The sequence below is a fragment of the Schistocerca nitens genome, chromosome 3 (assembly GCF_023898315.1).
Source record: "Schistocerca nitens isolate TAMUIC-IGC-003100 chromosome 3, iqSchNite1.1, whole genome shotgun sequence".
Lineage (NCBI taxonomy): Eukaryota > Metazoa > Arthropoda > Insecta > Orthoptera > Acrididae > Schistocerca > Schistocerca nitens.
In genome coordinates this window covers 25,373,887-25,398,057 of record NC_064616.1, presented here as the reverse complement: position 1 = coordinate 25,398,057, position 24,171 = coordinate 25,373,887, and positions in this window count along the sequence as shown.

Genomic DNA, 24,171 nt, shown 5'->3' with positions numbered 1-24,171 from the left:
GCGATATCTATGTTTGATCGTCAATGTGAAGGTCCAAGGGATACAGTAAACCTGCACTGGTGCATCGGAATCTAATACTGGTCACCCAGGAGCCGCTCAAACCACAAACTCTTAGAAGATTCACTCTTCCTGTAATTAAGTCGGCATTGTGCCTTTTGCATTCAATTCCTATGCGATTTCTATGTTTCATCGTCAATGTGAAGGTCCAAGGGATACAGTAAACCTGAACTGGTGCATCGGAATCTAATACTGGTCTCCCAGGAGCCGCTCAAACCACAATCTCTTAGAAGATTCACTCTTCTTGTACTTAAGTCGGCATTGTGCCTTTTGTATTCAATTCCGATGCGATTTCTATGTTTCATCGTGAATGTGAATGTCCAAGGGATACAGTAAACCTGCACTGGTACATCGGAATCTAATACTGGTCTCCCATTAACCGCTCAAACCACAAACTCTTAGAAGATTCACTCTTCTTGTACTTAAGTCGGCATTGTGCCTTTTGTATTCAATTCCGATGCGATTTCTATGTTTCATCGTCAATGTGGAGGTCCAAGGGATACAGTAAACCTGCACTGGTGCATCGGAATCTAATACTGGTCTCCCAGGAGCCGCTCAAACCACAAAATCTTAGAAGATTCACTCTTCTTGTAATTAAGTCGGCATTGTGCCTTTTGTATTCAATTCCGATGCGATTTCTTTGTTTCATCGTCAATGTGAAGCTCCAAGTGTTACAGTAAACCTGCACTGGTGCATCGGAATCTAATACTGGTCTCCCAGGAGCCGCTCAAACCACAAACTCTTAGAAGATTCACACTTCTTGTACTTAAGTCGGCATTGTGCCTTTCGTATTCAATTCCGATGCGATTTCTATGTTTCATCGTCAATGTGAAGGTCCAAGGGATACAGTAAACCTGCAGTGGTGCATCGGAATCTAATACTCGTCTCCCAGGAGCCGCTCAAACCACAAACTCTTAGAAGATTCACTCTTCCTATACTTAAGTCGGCATTGCGCCTTTTGTATTCAATTCCGATGCGATTTCTATGTTTCATCGTCAACGTGAAGGTCCAAGGGATACAGTAAACCTGCACTGGTGCATCGGAATCTAATACTGGTCTCCCATGAGCCGCTCAAACCTCAAACTCTTAGAAGATTCACTCTTCTTGTACTTCAGTCGGCATTGTGCATTTTGTATTCAATTCCGATGCGATTTTTATGCTTCATCGTCAATGTGATGGTCCAAGGGATACAGTAAACCTGCACTGGTGCATCGGAATCTAATACTGGTCTCCCAGGAGACGCTCAAACCACAAACTCTTAGAAGATTCACTCTTCCTATACTTAAGTCGGCATTGCGCCTTTTGTATTCTATTCCGATGCGATTTCTATGTTTCATCGTCAACGTAAAGGTCCAAGCGATACAGTAAACCTGCACTGGGGCATCGGAATCTAATACTGGTCTCCCAGGAGCCGCTCAAACCAGAAACTCTTAGAAGATTCACTCTTCTTGTACTTAAGTCGGCATTGTGCATTTTGTATTCAATTCGGATTGGATATCTATGCTTCATCGTCAATGGGAAGGTCCAAGGGATACAGTAAACCTGCACTGGTGCATCGGAATCTAATTCTGGTCTCCCAGCAGACGCTCAAACGACAAACTCTTAGAAGATTCACTCTTCTTGTACTTAAGTCGGCATTGTGCCTTTTGTATTCCATTCCGATGCGATTTTTATGTTTCATCGTCAATGTGAAGGTCCAAGGGATACAGTAAACCTGCACTGGTGCATCGGAATCTAATACGGTCGTACCAGGAGCCGCTCAAACCACAAACTCTTAGAAGATTCACTCTTCTTGTACTTAAGTCGGCATTGTGCCTTTTGTATTCAATTCCGATGCGATATCTGTGTTTGATCGTCAATGTGAAGGTCCAAGGGATACAGTAAACCTGCACTGGTGCATCGGAATCTAATACTGGTCTCCCAGGAGCCGCTCAAACCACAAACTCTTAGAAGATTCACTCTTCCTGTAATTAAGTCGGCATTGTGCCTTTTGCATTCAATTCCTATGCGATTTCTATGTTTCATCGTCAATGTGAAGGTCCAAGGGATACAGTAAACCTGAACTGGTGCATCGGAATCTAATACTGGTCTCCCAGGAGCCGCTCAAACCACAATCTCATAGAAGATTCACTCTTCTTGTACTTAAGTCGGCATTGTGCATTTTGTATTCAATTCCGATGCGATTTCTATGATTCATCGTCAATGTGAAAGTCCAAGGGATACAGTAAAATTGCACTGGTGCATCGGAATCTAATACTGGTCTCCCAGGAGCCGATCAAACCACAAACTCTTAGAAGATTCACTCTTCTTGTAATTAAGTCGGCATTGTGCCTTTTGCATTCAATTCCTATGCGATTTCTATGTTTCATCGTCAATGTGAAGGTCCAAGGGATACAGTAAACCTGCAGTGGTGCATCGGAATCTAATACTGGTCTCCCAGGAGACGCTCAAACCACAAACTCTTAGAAGATTCACTCTTCTTGTACTTAAGTCGGCATTGTGCCTTTTGTATTCAATTCCGATGCGATTTCTATGTTTCATCGTGAATGTGAATGTCCAAGGGATACAGTAAACCTGCACTGGTACATCGGAATCTAATACTGGTCTCCCAGGAGCCGCTCAATCCACAAACTCTTAGAAGATTCACTCTTCTTGTACTTAAGTCGGCATTGTGCCTTTTGTATTCAATTCCGATGCGATTTCTATGTTTCATCGTCAATGTGGAGGTCCAAGGGATACAGTAAACCTGCACTGGTGCATCGGAATCTAATACTGGTCTCCCAGGAGCCGCTCAAACCACAAAATCTTAGAAGATTCACTCTTCTTGTAATTAAGTCGGCATTGTGCCTTTTGTATTCAATTCCGATGCGATTTCTTTGTTTCATCGTCAATGTGAAGCTCCAAGTGTTACAGTAAACCTGCACTGGTGCATCGGAATCTAATACTGGTCTCCCAGGAGCCGCTCAAACCACAAACTCTCAGAAGATTCACACTTCTTGTACTTAAGTCGGCATTGTGCCTTTCGTATTCAATTCCGATGCGATTTCTATGTTTCATCGTCAATGTGAAGGTCCAAGGGATACAGTAAACCTGCACTGGTGCATCGGAATCTAATACTCGTCTCCCAGGAGCCGCTCAAACCACAAACTCTTAGAAGATTCACTCTTCCTATACTTAAGTCGGCATTGCGCCTTTTGTATTCAATTCCGATGCGATTTCTATGTTTCATCGTCAACGTGAAGGTCCAAGGGATACAGTAAACCTGCACTGGTGCATCGGAATCTAATACTGGTCTCCCATGAGCCGCTCAAACCACAAACTCTTAGAAGATTCACTCTTCTTGTACTTCAGTCGGCATTGTGCATTTTGTATTCAATTCCGATGCGATTTTTATGCTTCATCGTCAATGTGATGGTCCAAGGGATACAGTAAACCTGCACTGGTGCATCGGAATCTAATACTGGTCTCCCAGGAGACGCTCAAACCACAAACTCTTAGAAGATTCACTCTTCCTATACTTAAGTCGGCATTGCGCCTTTTGTATTCTATTCCGATGCGATTTCTATGTTTCATCGTCAACGTAAAGGTCCAAGCAATACAGTAAACCTGCACTGGTGCATCGGAATCTAATACGGGTGTCCCAGGAGCCGCTCAAACCACAAACTCTTAGATGATTCACTCTTCTTGTACTTAAGTCGGCATTGTGCCTTTTTAATTCAATTCCGATGCGATATCTATGTTTCATCGTCAATGTGAAGGTCCAAGGGATACAGTAAACCTGCACTGGTGCATCGGAATCTAATACGGGTGTCCCAGGAGCCGCTCAAACCACAAACTCTTAGAAGACTCACTCTTCTTGTACTGAAGTCGGCATTGTGCCTTTTGTATTCAATTCCGATGCGATATCTATGTTTGATCGTCAATGTGAAGGTCCAAGGGATACAGTAAACCTGCACTGGTGCATCGGAATCTAATACTGGTCTCCCAGGAGCCGCTCAAACCACAAACTCTTAGAAGATTCAGTCTTCTTGTACTTAAGTCGGCATTGTGCATTTTGTATTAAATTCCGATGCGATTTTCATGCTTCATCGTCAATGTGATGGTCCAAGGGATACAGTAAACCTGCACTGGTGCATCGGAATCTAATACTGGTCTCCCAGGAGACGCTCAAACCACAAACTCTTAGAAGATTCCATCTTCTTGTACTTAAGTCGGCATTGCGCCTTTTGTATTCAATTCCGATGCGATTTCTATGTTTCATCGTCAACGTGAAGGTCCAAGGGATACAGTAAACCTGCACTGGTGCATCGGAATCTAATACTGGTCTCCCAGGAGCCGCTCAAACCACAAACTCTTAGAAGATTCACTCTTCCTATACTTAAGTCGGCATTGCGCCTTTTGTATTGAATTCCGATGCGATATCTATGTTTCATCGTCAATGTGAAGGTCCAAGGGATACAGTAAACCTGCACTGGTGTATCGGAATCTAATACTGGTCTCCCAGGAGCCGCTCAAACCACAAACTCTTAGAAGATTCACTCTTCTTGTACTTAAGTCGGCATTGTGCATTTTGTATTGAAATCCGATGCGATTTTTATGCTTCATCGTCAATATGATGGTCTAAGGGATACAGTAAACCTGCACTGGTGCATCGGAATCTAATACTGGTCTCCCAGGAGACGCTCAAACCACAAACTCTTAGAAGATTCACTCTTCTTGTACTTAAGTCGGCATTGTGCCTTTTGTATTCTATTCCGATGCGATTTCTATGTTTCATCGTCAATGTGAAGGTCCAAGGGATACAGTAAACCTGCACTGGTGCATCGGAATATAATACTGGTCTCCCAGGAGCCGCTCAAACCACAAACTCTTAGATGATTCACACTTCTTGTACTTAAGTCGGCATTGTGCCTTTCGTATTCAATTCCTATGCGATTTCTATGTTTCATCGTCAATGTGAAGGTCATAGGGATACAGTAAACCTGCACTAATGCATCGGAATCTAATACTGGTCTCCCAGGAGCCGCTCAAACCACAAACTCTTAGAAGATTCACTCTACCTATACTTAAGTCGGCATTGCGCCTTTTTAATTCAATTCCGATGCGATATCTATGTTTCATCGTCAACGTAAAGGTCCAAGCGATACAGTAAACCTGCACTGGTGCATCGGAATCTAATACTGGTCTCCCAGGAGTCGCTCAAACCACAAACTCTTCGAAGATTCACTCTTCTTGTACTTAAGTCGGCATTGTGCCTTTTGTATTCAATTCCGATGCGATTTCTATGCTTCATCGTCAATGTGAAGGTCCAAGGGATACAGTAAACCTGCACTGGTGCATCGGAATCTAATTCTGGTCTCCCAGCAGACGCTCAAACGACAAACTCTTAGAAGATTCACTCTTCTTGTACTTAAGTCGGCATTGCGCCTTTTGTATTCCATTCCGATGCGATTTTTATGTTTCATCGTCAATGTGAAGGTCCAAGGGACACATTAAACTTGCACTGGTGCATCGGAATCTAATACTGGTCTCCCAGGTGCCGCTCAAACCATAAACTCTTAGAAGATTCAGTCTTCTTGTACTTAAGTCGGCATTGTGCATTTTGTATTAAATTCCGATGCGATTTTTATGCTTCATCGTCAATGTGATGGTCCAAGGGATACAGTAAACCTGCACTGGTGCATCGGAATCTAATACTGGTCTCCCAGGAGACGCTCAAACCACAAACTCTTAGAAGATTCACTCTTCTTGTACTTAAGTAGGCATTGTGCCCTTTGTATTCAATTCCGATGCGATTTCTATGTTTCATCGTCAATGTGAAGGTCCAAGGGATACAGTAAACCTGCACTGGTGCATCGGAATCTAATACTGGTCTCCCAGGAGCCGCTCAAACCACAAACTCTTAGAAGATTCACACTTCTTGTACTTAAGTCGGCATTGTGCCTTTCGTATTCAATTCCTATGCGATATCTATGTTTCATCGTCAATGTGAAGGTCCAAGGGATTCAGTAAACCTGCACTGGTGCATCGGAATCTAATACGGGTGTCCCAGGAGCCGCTCAAACCACAAACTCTTAGAAGATTCACACTTCTTGTACTTAAGTCGGCATTGTGCCTTTTGTATTCAATTCCGATGCGATATCTATGTTTCATCGTCAATGTGATGGTCCAAGGGATACAGTAAACCTGCACTGGTGCATCGGAATCTAATACTGGTCTCCCAGGAGCCGCTCAAACCACAAGCTCTTAGAAGATTCACACTTCTTGTACTTAAGTCGGCATTGTGCCTTTCGTATTCAATTCCGATGCGATTTCTATGTTTCATCGTCAATGTGAAGGTCCAAGGGATACAGTAAACCTGCACTGGTGCATTGGAATCTAAAACTGGTCTCCCAGGAGCCGCTTAAACCACAAACTCTTAGAAGATTCACTCTTCTTGTAATTAAGTCGGCATTGTGCCTTTTGTATTCAATTCCGATGCGATTTCTTTGCTTCATCGTCAATGTGAAGGTCCAAGGTATACAGTAAACCTGCACTGGTGCATCGGAATCTAATACTTGTCACCCAGGAGCCGCTCAAACCACAAACTCTTAGAAGATTCACTCTTCTTGTACTTAAGTCGGCATTGTGCATTTTGTATTCAATTCCGATGCGATTTCTATGCTTCATCGTCAATGTGATGGTCGAAGGGATACAGTAAACCTGCACTGGTGCATCGGAATCTAATACTGGTCTCCCAGGAGACGCTCAAACCACAAACTCTTAGAAGATTCACTCTTCTTGTACTTAAGTCGGCATTGTGCCTTTTGTATTCAATTCCGATGCGATTTCTATGTTTCATCGTCAATGTGAAGCTCCAAGTGTTACAGTAAACCTGCACTGGTGCATCGGAATCTAATACTGGTCTCCCAGGAGCCGCTCAAACCACAAACTCTTAGAAGATTCACTCTTCTTGTACTTAAGTCGGCATTGTGCCTTTCGTATTCAATTCCGATGCGATTTCTATGTTTCATCGTCAATGTGAAGGTCCAAGGGATACAGTAAACCTGCACTGGTGCATCGGAATCTAATACTGGTCTCCCAGGAGCCGCTCAAACCACAAACTCTTAGAAGATTCACTCTTCTTGTACTTAAGTCGGCATTGTGCCTTTTGTATTCAATTCCGATGCGATTTCTATGTTTCATCGTCAATGTGAAGCTCCAAGTGTTACAGTAAACCTGCACTGGTGCATCGGAATCCAATACTGGTCTCCCAGGAGCCGCTCAAACCACAAACTCTTAGAAGATTCACACTTCTTGTACTTAAGTCGGCATTGTGCCTTTCGTATTCAATTCCGATGCGATTTCTATGTTTCATCGTCAATGTGAAGGTCCAAGGGATACAGTAAACCTGCACTGGTGCATCGGAATCTAATACTGGTCTCCCAGGAGCCGCTCAAACCACAAACTCTTAGAAGATTCACACTTCTTGTACTTAAGTCGGCATTGCGCCTTTTGTATTCAATTCCGATGCGATTTCTATGTTTCATCGTCAACGTGAAGGTCCAAGGGATACAGTAAACCTGCACTGGTGCATCGGAATCTAATACTGGTCTCCCAGGAGCCGCTCAAACCACAAACTCTTAGAAGATTCACACTTCCCATAAGTCGGCATTGCGCCTTTTGTATTCAATTCCGATGCGATATCTATGTTTCATCGTCAATGTGAAGGTCCAAGGGATACAGTAAACCTGCACTGGTGCATCGGAATCTAATACTGGTCTCCCAGGAGCCGCTCAAACCACAAACTCTTAGAAGATTCAGTCTTCTTGTACTTAAGTCGGCATTGTGCATTTTGTATTAAATTCCTGTGCGATTTTTATGCTTCATCGTCAATGTGATGGTCCAAGGGATACAGTAAACCTGCACTGGTGCATCGGAATCTAATACTGGTCTCCCAGGAGACGCTCAAACCACAAACTCTTAGAAGATTCACTCTTCTTGTACTTAAGTCGGCATTGTGCCTTTTGTATTCAATTCCGATGCGATTTCTATGTTTCATCGTCAATGTGAAGGTCCAAGGGATACAGTAAACCTGCACTGGTGCATCGGAATCTAATACTGGTCTCCCAGGAAACGCTCAAACCACAAACTCTTAGAAGATTCACACTTCTTGCACTTAAGTCGGCATTGTGCCTTTCGTATTCAATTCCTATGCGATTTCTATGTTTCATCGTCAATGTGAAGGTCCAAGGGATACAGTAAACCTGCACTGGTGCATCGGAATCTAATACGGGTGTCCCAGGAGCCGCTCAAACCACAAACTCTTAGAGGATTCACTCTTCTTGTACTTAAGTCGGCATTGTGCCTTTTGTATTCAATTCCGATGCGATATCTATGTTTCATCGTCAATGTGAAGGTCCAAGGGATACAATAAACCTGCACTGGTGCATCGGAATCTAATACGGGTGTCCCAGGAGCCGCTCAAACCACAAACTCTTAGAAGATTAACTCTTCTTGTACTTAAGTCGTCATTGTGCCTTTTTAATTCAATTCCGATGCGATATCTATGTTTCATCGTCAATGTGAAGGTCCAAGGGTTACAGTAAACCTGCACTGGTGCATCGGAATCTATTACGGGTGTCCCAGGAGCCGCTCAAACCACAAACTCTTAGAAGATTCACTCTTCTTGTACTTAAGTCGGCATTGTGCCTTTTGTATTCAATTCCGATGCGATATCTATGTTTCATCGTCAATGTGAAGGTCCAAGGGATACAGTAAACCTGCACTGGTGCATCGGAATCTAATACTGGTCTCCCAGGAGCCGCACAAACCACAAACTCTTTGAAGGTTCAGTCTTCTTGTACTTAAGTCGGCATTGTGCATTTTGTATTAAATTCCGATGCGATTTTTATGCTTCATCGTCAATGTGATGGTCCAAGGGATACAGTAAACCTGCACTGGTGCATCGGAATCTAATACTGGTCTCCCAGGAGACGCTCAAACCACAAACTCTTAGAAGATTCACTCTTCTTGTACTTAAGTCGGCATTGTGCCCTTTGTATTCAATTCCGATGCGTTTTCTATGTTTCATCGTCAATGTGAAGGTCCAAGGGATACAGTAAACCTGCACTGGTGCATCGGAATCTAATACTGGTCTCCCAGGAGCCGCTCAAACCACAAACTCTTAGAAGATTCACACTTCTTGTACTTAAGTCGGCATTGCGCCTTTTGTATTCAATTCCGATGCGATTTCTATGTTTCATCGTCAACGTGAAGGTCCAAGGGATACAGTAAACCTGCACTGGTGCATCGGAATCTAATACTGGTCTCCCAGGAGCCGCTCAAACCACAAACTCTTAGAAGATTCACTCTTCCTATACTTAAGTCGGCATTGCGCCTTTTGTATTCAATTCCGATGCGATATCTATGTTTCATCGTCAATGTGAAGGTCCAAGGGATACAGTAAACCTGCACTGGTGCATCGGAATCTAATACTGGTCTCCCAGGAGCCGCTCAAACCACAAACTCTTAGAAGATTCGGTCTTCTTGTACTTAAGTCGGCATTGTGCATTTTGTATTAAATTCCGATGCGATTTTTATGCTTCATCGTCAATGTGATGGTCCAAGGGATACAGTAAACCTGCACTGGTGCATCGGAATCTAATACTGGTCTCCCAGGAGACGCTCAAACCACAAACTCTTAGAAGATTCACTCTTCTTGTACTTAAGTCGGCATTGTGCCTTTTGTATTCAATTCCGATGCGATTTCTATGTTTCATCGTCAATGTGAAGGTCCAAGGGATACAGTAAACCTGCACTGGTGCATCGGAATCTAATACTGGTCTCCCAGGAGCCGCTCAAACCACAAACTCTTAGAAGATTCACACTTCTTGTACTTAAGTCGGCATTGTGCCTTTCGTATTCAATTCCTATGCGATTTCTATGTTTCATCGTCAATGTGAAGGTCCAAGGGATACAGTAAACCTGCACTGGTGCATCGGAATCTAATACGGGTGTCCCAGGAGCCGCTCAAACCACAAACTCTTAGAAGATTCACTCTTCTTGTACTTAAGTCGGCATTGTGCCTTTTGTATTCAATTCCGATGCGATATCTATGTTTCATCGTCAATGTGAAGGTCCAAGGGATACAGTAAACCTGCACTGGTGCATCGGAATCTAATACGGGTGTCCCAGGAGCCGCTCAAACCACAAACTCTTAGAAGATTAACTCTTCTTGTACTTAAGTCGGCATTGTGCCTTTTTAATTCAATTCCGATGCGATATCTATGTTTCATCGTCAATGTGAAGGTCCAAGGGATACAGTAAACCTGCACTGGTGCATCGGAATCTATTACGGGTGTCCCAGGAGCCGCTCAAACCACAAACTCTTAGAATATTCACTCTTCTTGTACTTAAGTCGGCATTGTGCCTTTTGTATTCAATCCCGATGCGATATCTATGTTTCATCGTCAATGTGAAGGTCCAAGGGATACAGTAAACCTGCACTGGTGCATCGGAATCTAATACTGGTCTCCCATTTGCCGCTCAAACCACAAACTCTTAGAAGATTCAGTCTTCTTGTACTTAAGTCGGCATTGTGCATTTTGTATTAAATTCCGATGCGATTTTTATGCTTCATCGTCAATGTGATGGTCCAAGGGATACAGTAAACCTGCACTGGTGCATCGGAATCTAATACTGGTCTCCCAGGAGACGCTCAAACCACAAACTCTTAGAAGATTCACTCTTCTTGTACTTAAGTCGGCATTGTGCCCTTTGTATTCAATTCCGATGCGATTTCTATGTTTCATCGTCAATGTGACGGTCCAAGGGATACAGTAAACCTGCACTGGTGCATCGGAATCTAATACTGGTCTCCCAGGAGCCGCTCAAACCGCAAACTCTTAGAGGATTCACACTTCTTGTACTTAAGTCGGCATTGTGCCTTTCGTATTCAATTCCTATGCGATTTCTATGTTTCATCGTCAATGTGAAGGTCCAAGGGATACAGTAAACCTGCACTGGTGCATCGGAATCTAATACGGGTGTCCCAGGAGCCGCTCAAACCACAAACTCTTAGAAGATTCACTCTTCTTGTACTTAAGTCGGCATTGTGCCTTTTGTATTCAATTCCGATGCGATATCTATGTTTCATCGTCAATGTGAAGGTCCAAGGGATACAGTAAACCTGCACTGGTGCATCGGAATCTAATACTGGTCTCCCAGGAGCCGCTCAAACCACAAACTCTTAGAAGATTCACACTTCTTGTACTTAAGTCGGCATTGTGCCTTTCGTATTCAATTCCGATGCGATTACTATGTTTCATCGTCAATGTGAAGGTCCAAGGGATACAGTAAACCTGCACTGGTGCATTGGAATCTAAAACTGGTCTCCCAGGAGCCGCTCAAACCACAAACTCTTAGAAGATTCACTCTTATTGTACTTAAGTCGGCATTGTGCATTTTGTATTCAATTCGGATGCGATTTCTATGGTTCATCGTCAATGTGAAGGTCCTAGGGATACAGTAAAATTGCACTGGTGCATCGGAATCTAATACTGGTCTCCCAGGAGCCGCTCAAACCACAAACTCTTAGAAGATTCACTCTTCCTGTAATTAAGTCAGCATTGTGCCTTTTGCATTCAATTCCTATGCGATTTCTATGCTTCTTTGTCAATGTGAAGGTCCAAGGGATACAGTAAACCTGCACTGGTGCATCGGAATCTAATACTGGTCTCCCAGGAGCCGCTCAAACCACAAACTCTTAGAAGATTCACTCTTCTTGTACTTAAGTCGGCATTTTGCTTTTTGTATTCAATTCCGATGCGATTTCTATGTTTCATCGTGAATGTGAACGTCCAAGGGATACAGTAAACCTGCACTGGTACATCGGAATCTAATACTGGTCTCCCATTAACCGCTCAAACCACAAACTCTTAGAAGATTCACTCTTCTTGTACCTAAGTCGGCATTGTGCCTTTTGTATTCAATTCCGATGCGATTTCTATGTTTCATCGTCAATGTGGAGGTCCAAGGGATACAGTAAACCTGCACTGGTGCATCGGAATCAAATACAGGTCTCCCAGGAGCCGCTCAAACCACAAACTCTTAGAAGATTCACTCTTCTTGTACTTAAGTCGGCATTGTACATTTTGTATTCAATTCCGATGCGATTTCTATGCTTCATCGTCAATGTGATGGTCGAAGGGATACAGTAAACCTGCACTGGTGCATCGGAATCTAATACTGGTCTCCCAGGAGACGCTCAAACCACAAACTCTTAGAAGATTCACTCTTCTTGTACTTAAGTCGGCATTGTGCCTTTTGTATTCAATTCCGATGCGATTTCTATGTTTCATCGTCAATGTGAAGCTCCAAGTGTTACAGTAAACCTCCACTGGTGCATCGGAATCTAACACTGGTCTCCCAGGAGCCGCTCAAACCACAAACTCTTAGAAGATTCACACTTCTTGTACTTAAGTCGGCATTGTGCCTTTCGTATTCAATTCCGATGCGATTTCTATGTTTCATCGTCAATGTGAAGGTCCAAGGGATACAGTAAACCTGCACTGGTGTATCGGAATCTAATACTCGTCTCCCAGGAGCCGCTCAAACCACAAACTCTTAGAAGATTCACTCTTCCTATACTTAAGTCGGCATTGCGCCTTTTGTATTCAATTCCGATGCGATTTCTATGTTTCATCGTCAACGTGAAGGTCCATGGGATACAGTAAACCTGCACTGGTGCATCGGAATCTAATACTGGTCTCCCAGGAGCCGCTCAAACCACAAACTCTTAGAAGATTCACTCTTCTTGTACTTCAGTCGGCATTGTGCATTTTGTATTCAATTCCGATGCGATTTTTATGCTTCATCGTCAATGTGATGGTCCAAGGGATACAGTAAACCTGCACTGGTGCATCGGAATCTAATACTGGTCTCCCAGGAGACGCTCAAACCACAAACTCTTAGAAGATTCACTCTTCTTGTACTTAAGTCGGCATTGTGCCTTTTGTATTCAATTCCGATGCGATTTCTATGTTTCATCGTCAATGTGAAGGTCCAAGGGATACAGTAAACCTGCACTGGTGCATCGGAATCTAATACTGGTCTCCCAGGAGCCGCTCAAACCACAAACTCTTAGAAGATTCACACTTCTTGTACTTAAGTCGGCATTGCGCCTTTTGTATTCAATTCCGATGCGATATCTATGTTTCATCGTCAATGAGAAGGTCCAAGGGATACAGTAAACCTGCACTGGTGCATCGGAATCTAATACTGGTCTCCCAGGAGCCGCTCAAACCACAAACTCTTAGAAGATTCAGTTTCTTTTACTTAAGTCGGCATTGTGCATTTTGTATTAAATTCCGATGCGATTTTTATGCTTCATCGTCAATGTGATGGTCCAAGGGATACAGTAAACCTGCACTGGTGCATCGGAATCTAATACTGGTCTCCCAGGAGACGCTCAAACCACAAACTCTTAGAAGATTCACTCTTCTTGTACTTAAGTCGGCATTGTGCCTTTTGTATTCAATTCCGATGCGATTTCTATGTTTCATCGTCAATGTGAAGGTCCAAGGGATACAGTAAACCTGCACTGGTGCATCGGAATCTAATACTGGTCTCCCAGGAGCCGCTCAAACCTCAAACTCTTAGAAGATTCACACTTCTTGTACTTAAGTCGGCATTGTGCCTTTCGTATTCAATTCCTACGCGATTTCTATGTTTCATCGTCAATGTGAAGGTCCAAGGGATACAGTAAACCTGCACTGGTGCATCGGAATCTAATACGGGTGTCCCAGGAGCCGCTCAAACCACAAAATCTTAGAAGATTCACTCTTCTTGTACTTAAGTCGGCATTGTGCCTTTTGTATTCAATTCCGATGCGATATCTATGTTTCATCGTCAACGTGAAGGTCCAAGGGATACAGTAAACCTGCACTGGTGCATTGGAATCTAAAACTGGTCTCCCAGGAGCCGCTCAAACCACAAACTCTTAGAAGATTCACTCTTATTGTACTTAAGTCGGCATTGTGCATTTTGTATTCAATTCGGAAGCGATTTCTATGTTTCATCGTCAATGTGGAGGTCCAAGGGATACAGTAAACCTGCACTGGTGCATCGGAATCTAATACTGGTCTCCCAGGAGACGCTCAAACCACAAACTCTTAGAAGATTCACTCTTCCTGTAATTAAGTCGGCATTGTGCCTTTTGCATTCAATTCCTATGCGATTTCTATGTTTCATCGTCAATGTGAAGGTCCAAGGGATACAGTAAACCTGAACTGGTGCATCGAAATCTAATACTGGTCTCCCAGGATCCGCTCAAACCACAATCTCTTAGAAGATTCACTCTTCTTGTACTTAAGTCGGCATTGTGCATTTTGTATTCAATTCCGATGCGATTTCTATGTTTCATCGTCAATGTGAAGGTCCAAGGGATACAGCAAAATTGCACTGGTGCATCGGAATCTAATACTGGTCTCCCAGGAGACGCTCAAACCACAAACTCTTAGAAGATTCACTCTTCTTGTAATTAAGTCGGCATTGTGCCTTTTGCATTCAATTCCTATGCGATTTCTACGTTTCATCGTCAATGTGAAGGTCCAAGGGATACAGTAAACCTGCACTGGTGCATCGGAATCTAATACTGGTCTCCCAGGAGCCGCTCAAACCACAAACTCTTAGAAGATTCACTCTTCTTGTACTTAAGTCGGCATTCTGCCTTTTGTATTCAATTCCGATGCGATTTCTATGTTTCATCGTGAATGTGAATGTCCAAGGGATACAGTAAACCTGCACTGGTACATCGGAATCTAATACTGGTCTCCCATTAACCGCTCAAACCACAAACCTTTAGAAGATTCACTCTTCTTGTACTTAAGTCGGCATTGTGCCTTTTGTATTCAATTCCGATGCGATTTCTATGTTTCATCGTCAATGTGGAGGTCCAAGGGATACAGTAAACCTGCACTGGTGCATCGGAATCTAATACTGGTCTCCCAATAGCCGCTCAAACCACAAACTCTTAGAAGATTCACTCTTCTTGTAATTAAGTCGGCATTGTGCCTTTTGTATTCAATTCCGATGCGATTTCTTTGCTTCATCGTCAATGTGAAGGTCCAAGGGATACAGTAAACCTGCACTGGTGCATCGGAATCTAATACTTGTCTCCCAGGAGACGCTCAAACCACAAACTCTTAGAAAATTCACTCCTATTGTACTTAAGTCGGCATTGTACCTTTTGTATTCAATTCCGATGCGATTTCTATGTTTCATCGTCAATGTGAAGGTCCAAGGGATACAGTAAACCTGCACTGGTGCATCGGAATCAAATACTGGTCTCCCAGGAGCCGCTGAAACCACAAACTCTTAGAAGATTCACTCTTCTTGTACTTAAGTCGGCATTGTGCATTTTGTATTCAATTCCGATGCGATTTCTATGCTTCATCGTCAATGTGATGGTCGAAGGGATACAGTAAACCTGCACTGGTGCATCGGAATCTAATACTGGTCTCCCAGGAGACGCTCAAACCACAAACTCTTAGAAGATTCACTCTTCTTGTACTTAAGTCGGCATTGTGCCTTTTGTATTCAATTCCGATGCGATTTCTATGTTTCATCGTCAATGTGAAGCTCCAAGTGTTACAGTAAACCTGCACTGGTGCATCGGAATCTAATACTGGTCTCCCAGGAGCCGCTCAAACCACAAACTCTTAGAAGATTCACACTTCTTGTACTTAAGTCGGCATTGTGCCTTTCGTATTCAATTCCGATGCGATTTCTATGTTTCATCGTCAATGTGAAGGTCCAAGGGATACAGAAAACCTGCACTGGTGCATCGGAATCTAATACTGGTCTCCCAGGAGCCGCTCAAACCACAAATTCTTAGAAGATTCACTCTTCCTATACTTAAGTCAGCATTGCGCCTTTTGTATTCAATTCCGATGCGATTTCTATGTTTCATCGTCAACGTGAAGGTCCAAGGGATACAGTAAACCTGCACTGGTGCATCGGAATCTAATACTGGTCTCCCAGGAGCCGCTCAAACCACAAACTCTTAGAAGATTCACTCTTCTTGTACTTCAGTCGGCATTGTGCATTTTGTATTCAATTCCGATGCGATTTTTATGCTTCATCGTCAATGTGATGGTCCAAGGGATACAGTAAACCTGCACTGGTGCATCGGAATCTAATACTGGTCTCCCAGGAGACGCTCAAACCACAAACTCTTAGAAGATTCACTCTTCTTGTACTTAAGTCGGCATTGTGCCTTTTGTATTCAATTCCGATGCGATTTCTATGTTTCATCGTCAATGTGAAGGTCCAAGGGGTACAGTAAACCTGCACTGGTGCATGGGAATCTAATACTGGTCTCCCAGGAGCCGCTCAAACCACAAACTCTTAGAAGATTCACACTTCTTGTACTTAAGTCGGCATTGCGCCTTTTGTATTCAATTCCGATGCGATTTCTATGATTCATCGTCAACGTGAAGGTCCAAGGGATACAGTTAACCTGAAATGGTGCATCGGAATCTAATACTGGTCTCCCAGGAGCCGCTCAAACCACAAACTCTTAGAAGATTCAGTCTTCTTGTACTTAAGTCGGCATTGTGCATTTTGTATTAAATTCCGATGCGATTTTTATGCTTCATCGGCAATGTGATGGTCCAAGGGATACAGTAAACCTGCACTGGTGCATCGGAATCTAATACTGGTCTCCCAGGACACGCTCAAACCACAAACTCTTAGAAGATTCACTCTTATTGTACTTAAGTCGGCATTGTGCCTTTTGTATTCAATTCCGATGCGATATCTATGTTTCATCGTCAATGTGAAGGTCCAAGGGATACAGTAAACCTGCACTGGTGCATCGGAATCTAATACTGGTCTCCCAGGAGCCGCTCAAACCACAAACTCTTAGAAGATTCACACTTCTTGTACTTAAGTCGGCATTGTGCCTTTCGTATTCAAATCCGATGCGATTACTATGTTTCATCGTCAATGTGAAGGTCCAAGGGATACAGTAAACCTGCACTGGTGCATTGGAATCTAAAACTGGTCTCCCAGGAGCCGCTCAAACCACAAACTCTTAGAAGATTCACTCTTATTGTACTTAAGTCGGCATTGTGCATTTTGTATTCAATTCGGATGCGATTTCTATGTTTCATCGTCAATGTGAAGGTCCTAGGGATACAGTAAAATTGCACTGGTGCATCGGAATCTAATACTGGTCTCCCAGGAGCCGCTCAAACCACAAACTCTTAAAAGATTCACTCTTCCTGTAATTAAGTCAGCATTGTGCCTTTTGCATTCAATTCCTATGCGATTTCTATGCTTCATCGTCAATGTGAAGGTCCAAGGGATACAGTAAACCTGCACTGGTGCATCGGAATCTAATACTGGTCTCCCAGGAGCCGCTCATACCACAAACTCTTAGAAGATTCACTCTTCTTGTACTTAAGTCGGCATTTTGCTTTTTGTATTCAATTCCGATGCGATTTCTATGTTTCATCGTGAATGTGAACGTCCAAGGGATAAAGTAAACCTGCAATGGTACATCGGAATCTAATACTGGTCTCCCATTAGCCGCTCAAACCACAAACTCTTAGAGGATTCACTCTTCTTGTACCTAAGTCGGCATTGTGCCTTTTGTATTCAATTCCGATGCGATTTCTATGTTTCATCGTCAATGTGGAGGTCCAAGGGATACAGTAAACCTGCACTGGTGCATCGGAATCAAATACTGGTCTCCCAGGAGCCGCTCAAACCACAATCTCTTAGAAGATTCACTCTTCTTGTACTTAAGTCGGCATTGTGCATTTTGTATTCAATTCCGATGCGATTTCTATGCTTCATCGTCAATGTGATGGTCGAAGGGATACAGTAAACCTGCACTGGTGCATCGGAATCTAATACTGGTCTCCCAGGAGACGCTCAAACCACAAACTCTTAGAAGATTCACTCTTCTTGTACTTAAGTCGGCATTGTGCCTTTTGTATTCAATTCCGATGCGATTTCTATGTTTCATCGTCAATTTGAAGCTCCAAGTGTTACAGTAAACCTGCACTGGTGCATCGGAATCTAATACTGGTCTCCCAGGAGCCGCTCAAACCACAAACTCTTAGAAGATTCACACTTCTTGTACTTAAGTCGGCATTGTGCCTTTCGTATTCAATTCCGATGCGATTTCTATGTTTCATCGTCAATGTGAAGGTCCAAGGGATACAGTAAACCTGCACTGGTGCATCGGAATCTAATACTGGTCTCCCAGGAGCCGCTCAAACCACAAACTCTTAGAAGATTCACTCTTCCTATACTTAAGTCGGCATTGCGCCTTTTGTATTCAATTCCGATGCGATTTCTATGTTTCATTGTCAACGTGAAGGTCCAAGGAATACAGTAAACCTGCACTGGTGCATCGGAATCTAATACTGGTCTCCCAGGAGCCGCTCAAACCACAAACTCTTAGAAGATCCACTCTTCTTGTACTTCAGTCGGCATTGTGCATTTTGCATTCAATTCCGATGCGATTTTTATGCTTCATCGTCAATGTGATGGTCCAAGGGATACAGTAAACCTGCACTGGTGCATCGGAATCTAATACTGGTCTCCCAGGAGACGCTCAAACCACAAACTCTTAGAAGATTCACTCTTCTTGTACTTAAGTCGGCATTGTGCCTTTTGTATTCAATTCCGATGCGATTTCTATGTTTCATCGTCAATGTGAAGGTCCAAGGGATACAGTAAACCTGCACTGGTGCATCGGAATCTAATACTGGTCTCCCAGGAGCCACTCAAACCACAAACTCTTAGAAGATTCACACTTCTTGTACTTAAGTCGGCATTGCGCCTTTTGTATTCAATTCCGATGCGATATCTATGTTTCATCGTCAACGTGAAGGTCCAAGGGATACAGTAAACCTGCACTGGTGCATCGGAATCTAATACTGGTCTCCCAGGAGCCGCTCAAACCACAAACTCTTAGAAGATTCACTCTTCCTATACTTAAGTCGGCATTGCGCCTTTTGTATTCAATTCCGATGCGATATCTATGTTTCATCGTCAATGTGAAGGTCCAAGGGATACAGTAAACCTGCACTGGTGCATCGGAATCTAATACTGGTCTCCCAGGAGCCGCTCAAACCACAAACTCTTAGAAGATTCAGTCTTCTTTTACTTAAGTCGGCATTGTGCATTTTGTATTAAATTCCGATGCGATTTTTATGCTTCATCGTCAATGTGATGGTCCAAGGGATACAGTAAACCTGCACTGGTGCATCGGAATCTAATACTGGTCTCCCAGGAGACGCTCAAACCACAAACTCTTAGAAGATTCACTCTTCTTGTACTTAAGTCGGCATTGTGCCTTTTGTATTCAATTCCGATGCGATTTCTATGTTTCATCGTCAATGTGAAGGTCCTAGGGATACAGTAAAATTGCACTGGTGCATCGGAATCTAATACTGGTCTCCCAGGAGCCGCTCAAACCACAAACTCTTAAAAGATTCACTCTTCCTGTAATTAAGTCAGCATTGTGCCTTTTGCATTCAATTCCTATGCGATTTCTATGCTTCATCGTCAATGTGAAGGTCCAAGGGATACAGTAAACCTGCACTGGTGCATCGGAATCTAATACTGGTCTCCCAGGAGCCGCTCAAACCACAAACTCTTAGAAGATTCACTCTTCTTGTACTTAAGTCGGCATTTTGCTTTTTGTATTCAATTCCGATGCGATTTCTATGTTTCATCGTGAATGTGAACGTCCAAGGGATACAGTAAACCTGCACTGGTACATCGGAATCTAATACTGGTCTCCTATTAGCCGCTCAAACCACAAACTCTTAGAAGATTCACTCTTCTTGTACCTAAGTCGGCATTGTGCCTTTTGTATTCAATTCCGATGCGATTTCTATGTTTCATCGTCAATGTGGAGGTCCAAGGGATACAGTAAACCTGCACTGGTGCATCGGAATCAAATACTGGTCTCCCAGGAGCCGCTCAAACCACAATCTCTTAGAAGATTCACTCTTCTTGTACTTAAGTCGGCATTGTGCATTTTGTATTCAATTCCGATGCGATTTCTATGCTTCATCGTCAATGTGATGGTCGAAGGGATACAGTAAACCTGCACTGGTGCATCGGAATCTAATACTGGTCTCCCAGGAGCCGCTCAAACCACAAACTCTTAGAAGATTCACTCTTCTTGTACTTAAGTCGGCATTGTGCCTTTTGTATTCAATTCCGATGCGATTTCTATGTTTCATCGTCAATGTGAAGCTCCAAGTGTTACAGTAAACCTGCACTGGTGCATCGGAATCTAATACTGGTCTCCCAGGAGCCGCTCAAACCACAAACTCTTAGAAGATTCACACTTCTTGTACTTAAGTCGGCATTGTGCCTTTCGTATTCAATTCCGATGCGAATTCTATGTTTCATCGTCAATGTGAAGGTCTGAGGGATACAGTAAACCTGCACTGGTGCATCGGAATCTAATACTGGTCTCCCAGGAGCCGCTCAAACCACAAACTCTTAGAAGATTCACTCTTCCTATACTTAAGTCGGCATTGCGCCTTTTGTATTCAATTCCGATGCGATTTCTATGTTTCATTGTCAACGTGAAGGTCCAAGGAATACAGTAAACCTGCACTGGTGCATCGGAATCTAATACTGGTCTCCCAGGAGCCGCTCAAACCACAAACTCTTAGAAGATCCACTCTTCTTGTACTTCAGTCGGCATTGTGCATTTTGCATTCAATTCCGATGCGATTTTTATGCTTCATCGTCAATGTGATGGTCCAAGGGATACAGTAAACCTGCACTGGTGCATCGGAATCTAATACTGGTCTCCCAGGAGACGCTCAAACCACAAACTCTTAGAAGATTCACTCTTCTTGTACTTAAGTCGGCATTGTGCCTTTTATATTCAATTCCGATGCGATTTCTATGTTTCATCGTCAATGTGAAGGTCCAAGGGATACAGTAAACCTGCACTGGTGCATCGGAATCTAATACTGGTCTCCCAGGAGCCGCTCAAACCACAAACTCTTAGAAGATTCAGTCTTCTTTTACTTAAGTCGGCATTGTGCATTTTGTATTAAATTCCGATGCGATTTTTATGCTTCATCGTCAATGTGATGGTCCAAGGGATACAGTAAACCTGCACTGGTGCATCGGAATCTAATACTGGTCTCCCAGGAGACGCTCAAACCACAAACTCTTAGAAGATTCACTCTTCTTGTACTTAAGTCGGCATTGTGCCTTTTGTATTCAATTCCGATGCGATTTCTATGTTTCATCGTCAATGTGAAGGTCCAAGGGATACAGTAAACCTGCACTGGTGCATGGGAATCTAATACTGGTCTCCCAGGAGCCGCTCAAACCACAAACTCTTACAAGATTCACACTTCTTGTACTTAAGTCGGCATTGCGCCTTTTGTATTCAATTCCGATGCGATTTCTATGATTCATCGTCAACGTGAAGGTCCAAGGGATACAGTAAACCTGCACTGGTGCATCGGAATCTAATACTGGTCTCCCAGGAGCCGCTCAAACCACAAACTCTTAGAAGATTCAGTCTTCTTGTACTTAAGTCGGCATTGTGCATTTTGTATGATGCGATTTTTATGCTTCATCGGCAATGTGATGGTCCAAGGGATACAGTAAACCTGCACTGGTGCATCGGAATCTAATACTGGTCTCCCAGGACACGCTCAAACCACAAACTCTTAGAAGATTCACTCTTATTGTACTTAAGTCGGCATTGTGCATTTTGTATTCAATTCCGATGCGATATCTATGTTTCATCGTCAATGTGAAGGTCCAAGGGATACAGTAAACCTGCACTGGTGCATCGGAATCTAATACTGGTCTCCCAGGAGCCGCTCAAACCACAAACTCTTAGAAGATTCACACTTCTTGTACTTAAGTCGGCATTGTGCCTTTCGTATTCAATTCCGATGCGATTACTATGTTTCATCGTCAATGTGAAGGTCCAAGGGATACAGTAAACCTGCACTGGTGCATTGGAATCTAAAACTGGTCTCCCAGGAGCCGCTCAAACCACAAACTCTTAGAAGATTCACTCTTATTGTACTTAAGTCGGCATTGTGCATTTTGTATTCAATTCGGATGCGATTTCTATGTTTCATCGTCAATGTGAAGGTCCTAGGGATACAGTAAAATTGCACTGGTGCATCGGAATCTAATACTGGTCTCCCAGGAGCCGCTCAAACCACAAACTCTTAAAAGATTCACTCTTCCTGTAATTAAGTCAGCATTGTGCCTTTTGCATTCAATTCCTATGCGATTTCTATGCTTCATCGTCAATGTGAAGGTCCAAGGGATACAGTAAACCTGCACTGGTGCATCGGAATCTAATACTGGTCTCCCAGGAGCCGCTCAAACCTGAAACTCTTAGAAGATTCACTCTTCTTGTACTTAAGTCGGCATTTTGCTTTTTGTATTCAATTCCGATGCGATTTCTATGTTTCATCGTGAATGTGAACGTCCAAGGGATACAGTAAACCTGCACTGGTACATCGGAATCTAATACTGGTCTCCCATTAGCCGCTCAAACCACAAACTCTTAGAAGATTCACTCTTCTTGTACCTAAGTCGGCATTGTGCCTTTTGTATTCAATTCCGATGCGATTTCTATGTTTCATCGTCAATGTGGAGGTCCAAGGGATACAGTAAACCTGCACTGGTGCATCGGAATCAAATACTGGTCTCCCAGGAGCCGCTCAAACCACAAACTCTTAGAAGATTCACTCTTCTTGTACTTAAGTCGGCATTGTGCATTTTGTATTCAATTCCGATGCGATTTCTATGCTTCATCGTCAATGTGATGGTCGAAGGGATACAGTAAACCTGCACTGGTGTATCGGAATCTAATACTGGTCTCCCAGGAGACGCTCAAACCACAAACTCTTAGAAGATTCACTCTTCTTGTACTTAAGTCGGCATTGTGCCTTTTGTATTCAATTCCGATGCGATTTCTATGTTTCATCGTCAATGTGAAGCTCCAAGTGTTACAGTAAACCTGCACTGGTGCATCGGAATCTAATACTGGTCTCCCAGGAGCCGCTCAAACCACAAACTCTTAGAAGATTCACACTTCTTGTACTTAAGTCGGCATTGTGCCTTTCGTATTCAATTCCGATGCGATTTCTATGTTTCATCGTCAATGTGAAGGTCCAAGGGATACAGTTAACCTGCACTGGTGCATCGGAATCTAATACTCGTCTCCCAGGAGCCGCTCAAACCACAAACTCTTAGAAGATTCACTCTTCCTATACTTAAGTCGGCATTGCGCCTTTTGTATTCAATTCCGATGCGATTTCTATGTTTCATTGTCAACGTGAAGGTCCAAGGGATACAGTAAACCTGCACTGGTGCATCGGAATCTAATACTGGTCTCCCAGGAGCCGCTCAAACCACAAACTCTTAGAAGATCCACTCTTCTTGTACTTCAGTCGGCATTGTGCATTTTGTATTCAATTCCGATGCGATTTCTATGATTCATCGTCAATGTGATGGTCCAAGGGATACAGTAAACCTGCACTGGTGCATCGGAATCTAATACTGGTCTCCCAGGAGACGCTCAAACCACAAACTCTTAGAAGATTCACTCTTCTTGTACTTAAGTCGGCATTGTGCCTTTTGTATTCAATTCCGATGCGATTTCTATGTTTCATCGTCAATGTGAAGGTCCAAGGGATACAGTAAACCTGCACTGGTGCATCGGAATCTAATACTGGTCTCCCAGGAGCCGCTCAAACCACAAACTCTTAGAAGATTCACACTTCTTGTACTTAAGTCGGCATTGCGCCTTTTGTATTCGTTTCCGATGCGATATCTATGTTTCATCGTCAACGTGAAGGTCCAAGGGATACAGTAAACCTGCACTGGTGCATCGGAATCTAATACTGGTCTCCCAGGAGCCGCTCAAACCACAAACTCTTAGAAGATTCACTCTTCCTATACTTAAGTCGGCATTGCGCCTTTTGTATTCAATTCCGATGCGATATCTATGTTTCATCGTCAATGTGAAGGTCCAAGGGATACAGTAAACCTGCACTGGTGCATCGGAATCTAATACTGGTCTCCCAGGAGCCGCTCAAACCA